The 10334-nt window shown below is 46.8% G+C and overlaps 1 pseudogene; it reads right to left on the reverse strand.

Annotated features, from left to right (window-relative positions):
* The window catches only part of LOC108799777, a 39436-nt pseudogene that overhangs the window by 7990 nt on the left and 21112 nt on the right, over positions 1-10334 (reverse strand).

The following is a 10334-nucleotide window of genomic DNA, read 5'->3' on the forward strand; positions in this document are numbered from 1 at the left end:
TGTCCTCTCCCCTCCCGGCCCCCCCCACCAGCCATGATCTGCCTGCCGGCCCCTCCCATCGGCCGTGATCTGCCTGCATTGCATACAGAAGTACATAGACCAGGGGTGGGGCAAACTCCGGCCCTCCAGCTGTTGTGGAACTACAAATCCCATGAAGCATTGCAAGATTCTTACAGCCACAGGCATGACCCCTCAGAGACAGATGCATCATGGGATTTGTAGTTTCACCACAGCTGGGGGGCCGGAGTTTGCCCGCCCCCGGCACAGACCCAGTGATGACATCACTAAGACTACAATAAGCTATGTAATGAATACAGAAAGGTTTTATTTAAACATTTCATCAGTATGTTGATGGGGGAAGGGGGCAAGGTCTGCCTGCATTGCATAGAGAAGCGCAGAGACTCAGTGGTGATGTCACTGGATCTAAAATAAGGTATGCCACGAAAGCAGAAATGTTTTATTTAAATATTGAATTAGTACCTTGATGAGGGGGCAGAGAGGAGCCAGGGAAATCTAAAGACAAGGAGACAACGGATCAGTCTCAATTGGCTGACAGTATGGCGAAAGCAGGTCACATGACCAGGCCTGGCGAATGTTCACTCACCCGTCTTCACCGGGTTCCTCGCGGGCGGTGGATGAGCTGGGACAGTCGGAACCACCGAATAAGTGAACGCCGGGCAGTCTGTATGGGGGAAGACCAAATGGTAATGGGTCAGTCCAAAACTGATACATTGTATTTAGTAGAGTGTTACATTGTAACCAAAACCATTCCTTATTTTAGTTCTGGATGAAGCGGGGAAGTGTCGGACCCCTGTTGGGTTTTTATTTCCATGTTCAGGATGACAACACAGCGCCTTTACTGCACTGAAACCCCAACCAGTGTTGTCAGCCCTGCCTGCTGGACTACAGAACTCCTCCGATCCCCCTCCCCTCTCTACAGCCGTACATTGGTTTATTTCCCAGGAAAACAATGTTGCCACCTTGGCTCTTAGGAGCCTCCCCACATACGGGGTGTTGGGCACTTGGAAGATGTAGTTCTGGGGGCGTGCCTATATTATACCAATAGGAACTGACCTCCCAGCAGCTGCCTCTGCAAGAGTTCTACATGCCTGGTGATGATGTCATAGGGAGTAATGATAGATTGTTCTGGCTACATTAATACATAGGGGTATGATCTAGAGCAGCGGTAGGCAACCTTGGCTCTTCAGCTGTGCTGAAACAACAAATCCCATAAGGCATTGCAAGCCACGGGCATGACTCCCAGAGGCAGAAGCATGATAAAAGTCACAGCGGGTCACATGACTCTGCAGAGGATCGCCCGTAGATGCCGTTTTGTAGATGGTGCAATCGGCGCGTTAAGTGGTAGCGGTATTCGGACATCGTACGTACTTTGGCGGAGGAAGGCCAGGTGTGACATCAGCATGTCGGTGCTGTAGGAGGACGCCATGCGTAAGAAGTCCTCCCGCGTCATCCGGCACAGTTCCTTCCCGTCCACACCCTGCATCAGGGAGGTGTTCACGTCACAAAATCCGTACTCCTTCACCGCCCAGTCCAGCCACTGGGTCACGTGTTCCTGCGTCCACACCATGGGGTCTGTGTACGGGGAGGAGAGGAGACAACAAAAAATGAAGGTGAACTGCTAACCGGGGGTCTAGTAAACGGTGCAGCTGTGCTAGAGTCAGAAAGGCTGATCAATCATATTCTATCTATCTATCTATCTATCTATCTATCTATCTATCTATCTATCTATCATCTTTATTCTATCTATTTTATCTATCTATCTATCTATCTATCTATCTATCTATCTATCTATCTATCTATCTATCTATCCCTATCTATCTATCCCTATCTATCCCTATCTATCTATCTATCTATCTATCTATCTATCTATCTATCTATCTATCTATCTATCTATCTATCTATCCCTATCTATCTATCCCTATCTATCTATCTATCTATCTATCTATCTATCTATCTATCTATCTATCTATCTATCTATCTATCTATCAGAAGGTGAACTGCTAACCGGGGGTCTAGTAAACGGTGCAGCTGTGCTAGAGTCAGAAAGGCTGATTAATCATATTCTATCTATCTATCTATCTATCTATCTATCTATCTATCTATCTATCTATCTATCTATCTATCTATTCTATCTATCTATCTATTCTATCTATCTATCTATCTATGACTTATGTCTGGTTTTTGGACATTGAGAGGGTTATTAACAAGAGCCCGGGCAGCAGCCGAGCCGGACCCATATGGTCTGGCGCGGCTGGGCCGTAGTGACACCCGAAGCTTGGAGAAAGGTCGGCCGAAGCCGACCGTTCTCCCCGCAAATGACAGCTGGGCGGAGCCAGCTGTGATCTCACGCCTCGCTCCGCCCAGTTGTAACAACAGATCAGCGTCCCCAAAATGACTTGGGGACGCTGATCTGTCATTAAACAATAACAACTGGGCGGAGCCGGCTTTGACGTCACGGCCGGCTCCGCCCAGTTGTTATTCATTGGGCCAGGACCTGCTGGAAGACTCTGGCAGGTTGCGGCCAATAGGAAACAGTTGGGTGGAGCTAGATGTCACCGCTAGCTCCGCACAATTTCTTTTGCCCGCATCTGATTATGCGGCGGGAGTTCGTCGCGTGCAGTCGGGTCGGCGTGCAGCGTTTTTTTCATTATTATTTTTATTTAAAACATTTTTTACTTTTCTTTAAAATATTTTTATTTATTTTTAAACTTTCCTATTTTTTTTAACATTTTTAAAATAATTTTTCAACTTTTGTTTTTTTACACTCATTTCACTTATTTTCTATTCTGCTCGCTACCACTGAGGTACTGAGCAGAATAGCCAAGCCGAATGGCGCTCGGCGGAATTCGCTTATTCACTCACTGCCGTTCGACCCCCTATGAGAATACGTGAGGATCGGCTCAGCCAATCCAGATGTTGGATCGGCTGAATCGAAACTCCTTCTGCACTTCGGCTCAGCCGAACATGCAGAGCATGTTTGGCTGACCGTAGGCAGCCGATGTACGGCTGAAATCAGTCGTATAAGCCAGAAGTGAATAGCCGACCAGCGTTCGGCAGCTTTGTGAATAACCCCCTCAGTTACCATCATTGAGCTCATTAAGGAGATAGGAATGCTTCTCTATGGGGGCCTTACAGCCTGACCCTCAGGGAGAGAACACAAGTAAATAATCAAAACTCAAGTAATCCCCGAGAGTTTCAGAATATTACAGACGTTCCCCGGTTCACTTTAAATAGCAGCAGTCAAATGCGGTTCATTGTATTGGGAAAAGCCCCCCCCCCCAATTCTTGTGAAATGGTCCTGACCTGCCGGGACAATCACTCTCTTCTCCTCGCTGCCGTTGATTTGGCTCGGGGATTCGGCCCCATTGCTCGTGGTGTCGGGGTAAGTGGGCTGGAAGGGTGTGTTGGGGAATTCATTCTCCTCTTCTGGTTTATCTTCTGTCATTACCGTTCTCACCAGCTGCGGGAGCCTGGGGAGAGAACCAAAATATGGGGGTGATAAAGAAAAATCTTCATTAAAGGAACAGCAAATGTAAAAACACAAGTCACTTATTTGGGATCGAGCCAGTAATACGGCTTCTGACAATAAGAGGTGTAAGTTCACATACTGCGCTAAACATGGGATAGTTAACAATACATTTACAATAACTATACAGTGCAGGAAGCTCTGCGGTCAGCCAGATGCTTGAAGTACCTATGATTGGGATCACTGGACAGGAAGTCAATTTATCGCTACAGGAAAAGAATATCTATAAATAAATATTTCTCCAAGTCAAAGGTTGACCACGCTCCCTTGCAATGGTTGATCACGTTCCCTTGCAATGGTTGATCATGTTCCCTTGCAAAGGTTGATCACGTTCCCTTGCTAAGGTTGATCGCGTTCCCTTGCTAAGGTTGATCACATTCCCTTGCTAAGGTTGATCGCGTTCCCTTGCTAAGGTTGATCACATTCCTTTGCTAAAGTTGATCACGTTCTCTTGCGAAAGTTGATCACATTCCCTTGCTAAGGTTGATCACGTTCCCTTGCTAAAGTTGATCACGTTCCCTTGTTAAAGTTGATCATGTTTCCTTGCTAAAGTTGATCCCGTTCCCTTGTTAAGGTTGATCCTGTTCCCTTGCTGAGGTTGATCCCGCTCCCTTGCTAATGTTGATCCCGCTCCCTTGCTAAGGTTGATCCCGCTCCCTTGCTAAGGTTGATCACGCTCCCTTGCTAAGGTTGTCCACGCTCCCTTGCTAAGGTTGATCACGCTCCCTTGCTAAGGTTGATCACGCTCCCTTGCTAAGGTAGATCACGTTCCCTTGCTAAGGTAGATCACGTTCCCTTGCTAAGGTAGATCACGCTCCCTTGCTAAGGTAGATAACGCTCCCTTGCTAAGGTAGATCACGCTCCCTTGCTAAGGTAGATCACACTCCCTTGCTAAGGTAGATCACGCTCCCTTGCTAAGGTAGATCAGATCCCTTGCAAAGGTAGATCACGCTCCCTTGCTAAGGTAGATCACGCTCCCTTGCTAAGGTAGATCACGCTCCCTTGCTAAGGTAGATCACGCTCCCTTGCTAAGGTAGATCACGCTCCCTTGCTAAGGTTGATCACGCTCCCTTGCTAAGGTAGATCACGCTCCCTTGCTAAGGTAGATCACGCTCCCTTGCTAAGGTAGATCACGCTCCCTTGCTAAGGTAGATCACGCTCCCTTGCTAAGGTAGATCACGCTCCCTTGCTAAGGTTGATCCCGTTCCCTTGCTAAAGTTGATCACGTTCCCTTGCTAAGGTTGATCCCGCTCCCTTGCTAAGGCTGATCACGCTCCCTTGCTAAGGTTGATCACGTTCCCTTGCTAAGGTTGATCACACAGCACTCCCTTGCATACCCCAATTTGTAAGTAGGAGCCACAGTGACCTTGGTATTGAGCCCAATTTACAATGTGGGAGGCAAAGGGCCACACCTATTTGTTCACCACTCAGACAAAAGTCGATATTTTACATACAACAGACTCCACAAGTTTCGTATCCCCAGGGAAAAATATTGGCTTGAAGATACTCCATAATCTTTATTGATCTGTGAATGGAAAGCACTACCATGAGTCTTATCATTCCTACCTGGTCACTGTGCGGTCCTCTAGCTCCTCTTTTATATTCAGGTGTCGCTCGCTGGTATAGATCCAGGCGGCTTCGGCGAGAGCGGCGCGTTCCTTAATGGTGGTGGGGTACTCATCTAGCATCTCCGTCTTAGGCAGCAGCGGTGAGAAGAGTGTTTGGTCCTCGCTGACCACTGACAGAGCCTCCTGTGTGAATAGGGGAAGAATGGCCGTCACTCACCTCTTATATTGGTTTTTGTTTGGACTATTGCATGTAATATTTGAGTCAAGGGGACATATTATTTTTGTATTATTTATGTTCCTACTAAAAATAAAATTGTTCATTTCACTCTGTACAAGTTGTCTACTCCAAAAGGTTCAAAGAGATGTAAGCTGCAGGAATTTCCTTTAGAAGAGAGGGTGTCACCTACATGGGGGCAGGCATATTACTTTTATTACATTCTGTATGTGGACTCTGCTTTGCACGAAGGAGATTCTAATCTCAGTGCAATCATTACACTATATGGCCAAACATTTTTGGAACATCGCACCTACAACCAATGGCCAAAGGTATGACCAATTATGAATTCATTCAGTCATTTTCCAGCGAAGGTTCTATTAATCCTCCATCATACAAAGACATTGTAGACAATTGTGCTCTCCCCACATTGTGGTATCAGTTGGGTGAAGACCCTTTCCTGTTCCACCATGACTGTCCCCTGTGTACAAAGCCAGCTCCATAAAGACATGGATTGACCAGTTTGGTGTGAAGGAACTCAAATGTCCTGCACAGAGCCCTGACCTCAACCCTACTGAACACCTTGGGGATGAATTGGAACGCCGATTACGAGCCAGGTCTTCTCATCCAACATCAGTACCTGACCTCACAAGTGGGACAAATTCCATGGACACCCTCCAACATCTTATGTAAAGCCTTCCCAGAAGAATGGAGGGTGGTATATCTACAAATAGAGAAGGACAACTCCTCATTAATGGCCGTGGTTTTGGAATGGGATGTCCAACAAGCTCATAGAGGTGTGATGGTCAGGGGTCCACAAACTCTGACCATACAGTGCCTGCTGCATATGAGATCTAATATATAAAATAAAGTTATGATCGTATACAATTATAGGTATCAGTTTGGTGAAGACCCTTTTCTGTTCCACCATGACTACCCCCTGTGTATAAATCCAGCTCCATAAAGACATGGTGTGACCAGTTTGGTGGAACTCGAGCATCCTGCACAGAGCCCTGACCTCAACCCTACTGAACACCTTTGGGGTGAATTGGAACACTGATTGTGAGCCGGGTCTTCTCATCCAACATCAGTACCTAACCTCACAAATGGGCATAAATGCCCACAGACACCCTCCAAAATCTTGTGGGAAGTCTTCCCAGAAGAGTGGAGAATGTTATAACCACAAAGAGGAGGCCAACTCCATATTTATGGCCATAGTTGGGGGGAGGCCAACTCCATACTAATGGCCATGGAGGGAGGGGGAGACCACCTCCATACTAATGGCCATGGAGGGAGGGGGAGACCAGCTCCATACTAATGACCATGGAGGGAGGGGTACCAATTCAATATTAATGGCTATCTTGGGGGGCAGGCCAACTCCATATTGATGGCCATGGGTTTGGAATATGATGTCCAACAAGCTCATATAGGTGTCCATAAACCTTTGGCCATACAGTGCATGTATCAATATTTTCTCATGAAGAGCTGGAGTTACTCCTTCTCCTCCAATCAGCATAAGACTTGCCCTGAATCTTTAAACCTAGGTGGGCGTAGGTAAATAATTCCCGATCTTACCATGAACACCTTGATACATGAAGACTCATTATGATCCTCTGAGAACACTAAACTAACTGGGTGGTTTACGCTGTAATTCATTTCCTCACAGCAGTCCTTGTGTTCAGCCCCTAGAGGGAATATCTGAATCTTTGTATCTGATATACGACGGTGCAAACACAGGACAGTAAGTGAAAAGAAGTCAAAAGGTTTACTGAAGATTCCTCACAGGTAATAAAAGATTGGTAGACGGGTACATCCCGAAAATGCACCGTAGTTCCCCTTTAAAACACTTCATAAGGGTCAGTTTAGTGTGACTGTCCGGCCTCGTCCAGCAGATCGGTAGAATACACCTTGTAACATTTTGTGCAGAGACAGGATATTGCTCCATCAGCAGATTACCCAAGCCAGCGTTGCCCAACGCCCCCCTCACTTCTACTACACGGTGTGCACAATTATTAGGCAAGTTGTATTTTTGAGGATTCAGTTCATTATTGAACATCCGGCGCTCTCCGTCCATCCAAAATGTTACTAAACCCCAAACCTGAGTATTGAAGAAAGTACAAGTGAGGATTTGGGTGTCTTAGGAGGATATTTGGGGGAGGACAATGATTGGGCGACTATCAGTGGGCGGGATTATTATACAACTAAATGGAAAAGGAAAATGTTCCGTCTCACTTGTTTATTTTCATCTTTTAGTGAGAATAAGAAACAAACAACCCAAAACGTACAAATAAACATTTCTGACATTTTCTAAAACAAAATCAGTGACCAGTACAGCCAATCCCAGTCCTCAGCCTCCCATCCATGGAGTTTGTCGGTCCTCAGCCCCCCCATTCATGGTGCCTGTCAGTCCTCAGCCCTCCCATTCATGGAGTCTGTCAGTCCTCAGCCTCCCATCCATGGATTCTGTCAGTCCTCAGCCTCCCATCCATGGAGTCTGTCAGTCCTCAGCCTCCCGTCCATGGAGTCTGTCAGTCCTCAGCCTCCCGTCCATGGAGTCTGTCAGTCCTCAGCCTCCCATCCATGGAGTGTGTCAGCCCTCAGCCCCCCCATCCATGGAGTGTGTCAGCCCTCAGCCCCCCCATCCATGGAGTGTGTCAGCCCTCAGCCCCCCATCCATGGAGTGTGTCAGCCCTCAGCCCCCCATCCATGGAGTCTGTCAGTTTCTTCATTTGGTGACGATCAACTTTTTGTGCAGTAGCAACCACGGCCACCCACACACTGATCAGAGAGGTGCACTGTTTTCCTTCACCACAAATCCTGGGAGCTTCACGTTTCATTCTTCTCAAATCTTTGGCAGTTCATTTGCGTCTTTCTTTCTCAACACGTTTCTTGCAACTCTGATGACTAGATATTACCATGTAGAAGTAGCAGTGACATCATCACTGCGCTGTAAATAGCTGGAGCTGTGGGAGGGACCCAGCAGGCCCCACCCACTACAGGGTGCCTGCAAAACTACAGGAGGGGGCGGAGACAAGACCAGTTACCTTGCACATAAACAGAGAGGTCTTTATTACAGGAAGCTCCAAGTTTTGACTAAGATTGAAGAACAATACACATGACAATGTTTGCTGATCCCGAAGATTAAGGTAAATATATAATGGGAAGAAACTCACACATGGCAAACATGTTACATGTTATAATATCCAGACTTGCAAAGGAATTTGGGATTTCCCCCCCTAGATGAAACCAGCATTAAAGTCTGCATTTCATGGGCAAGGAGGAATAAACACATTCTTTTTTTGCCATCTGTGTCCCACCACTTCCTGTCTGATAGACACAACAGAAAGTGAAGGGAAATCCAAAGGGAGGGAAATTCTACAATCCACAAGAACTAGTGTCCCCATTGGAAGATTTCTCATCTGTTCCTATGCTGGTGACAACCCAAAATTTGTGATTTTCTTTCACTTTCAATGATAACTGTCACCAGGATGAGTAGAGAGGGCGAATCTCCCTAACGGGGACACAGACAGCAATAAAGACCTTGGCCAAATTGCAGGATTGTATACCATGTGATAAAGATGGCGGTTATTCTGCTCTTGTCCAATGGCGAGGTGAGATGTGACGGCACTAATTAGCCTCCAGCTTCCTGACTAGTGAAGGAAGCTTCTGATTCCCTCCGAGGGGGATTCTGCAATGACTCCTCGCCTTATGACATAGACATTTTTCAGTCGGCTGTCAGGGACGGGCTGCAGTCTGGTCCCTGGTGGGTCCTCTCATTTATACAGGTCCTCTTAGAGCTTATCAGTATCGTTTCATTATCTTCCCTTCCATGAAATGACGTCACGTCTTCTGCTGGAGCAACAAGTGTCAGATTTTGTCATCAGCCCTTATCTGTGTTATCTGCCTCCATTTCCCAACAGCCAACTGGATCCATCGTATCACTGATCACATGACTTCCCTAATTGTATCACTGATCACATGACGTCACTACTTGTATCACTGATCACATGACATCACTACTTGTATCACTGATCACATGACGTCACTACTTGTATCACTGATCACATGACATCACTAATTGTATCACTGATCACATGACATCACTAAATGTATCACTGATCACATGACGTCACTAATGATATCACTGATCACATGACATCAATAATTGTATCACTGATCACATGACATCAATAATTTATAAAGCTTGCGCCAACAGCCATACATAAGAATTTCCTCTGTTTCTTGGCTACATCTACTGGCGGGAAAGACATGCAATCACTCAGCATTTGCCCAGCGTAGCCTCCATGGCAGGATCAACAGGGACCAGGACCTCCATGGCAGGATTGCCAGGTACAAGGACCTCAATGGAAAGATCACCAGGGACAAGGACCTTCATGGCAACATCACCAGGGACAAGGACCTTCATGGCAGGATCACCAGGGACAAGGATATTCATTGCAAGACCCCAGGGACAAGGGCCTCCATGGCAGGATCACCAGGGACAAGGATCTTCATGGCAGGATCACCAGGGACAAGGACCTTCATGGCAGGATCACCAAAGAACAAGGACCTCCATGGCAGGATCACCAAAGAACAAGGACCTCCATGGCAGGATCACCAGTGACAAGGGTATTCATGGCAGTATCACCAAGGACAAGGACCCCCATGGCAGGATCACCAGGGACAAGGACCTTCCTATAAGAATCACCAGGGATAAGGATCTTCATGGAAGTTTATATCTCGCTGTCTGTGGAGATTTCCCATTACTTCCTTTTCAAGAGGCACAACAGGAAGTGAGAGGAAATCTTTATGATGTGAAAGGGTGTAAAGCTGGGTACACATGGAGTGCATTACATCCGATTCAGCAGGAATCACCTGATATTCTATCCATGGGCGTCCCCATCGCCACAGAAGTGGCTCCTCGATTTCTGGGGCCCCTGAAGCAACATGCCGGCGGGATGAGCTGTTTTTTTATTGGCAACGGGTCTCCGATCGGTCATTGGGG

The sequence above is a fragment of the Nanorana parkeri genome, unplaced genomic scaffold (assembly GCF_000935625.1).
Source record: "Nanorana parkeri isolate BGI_ZX_2015 unplaced genomic scaffold, ASM93562v1 scaffold1811, whole genome shotgun sequence".
In the NCBI taxonomy this organism is placed as follows: Eukaryota; Metazoa; Chordata; class Amphibia; order Anura; family Dicroglossidae; genus Nanorana; species Nanorana parkeri.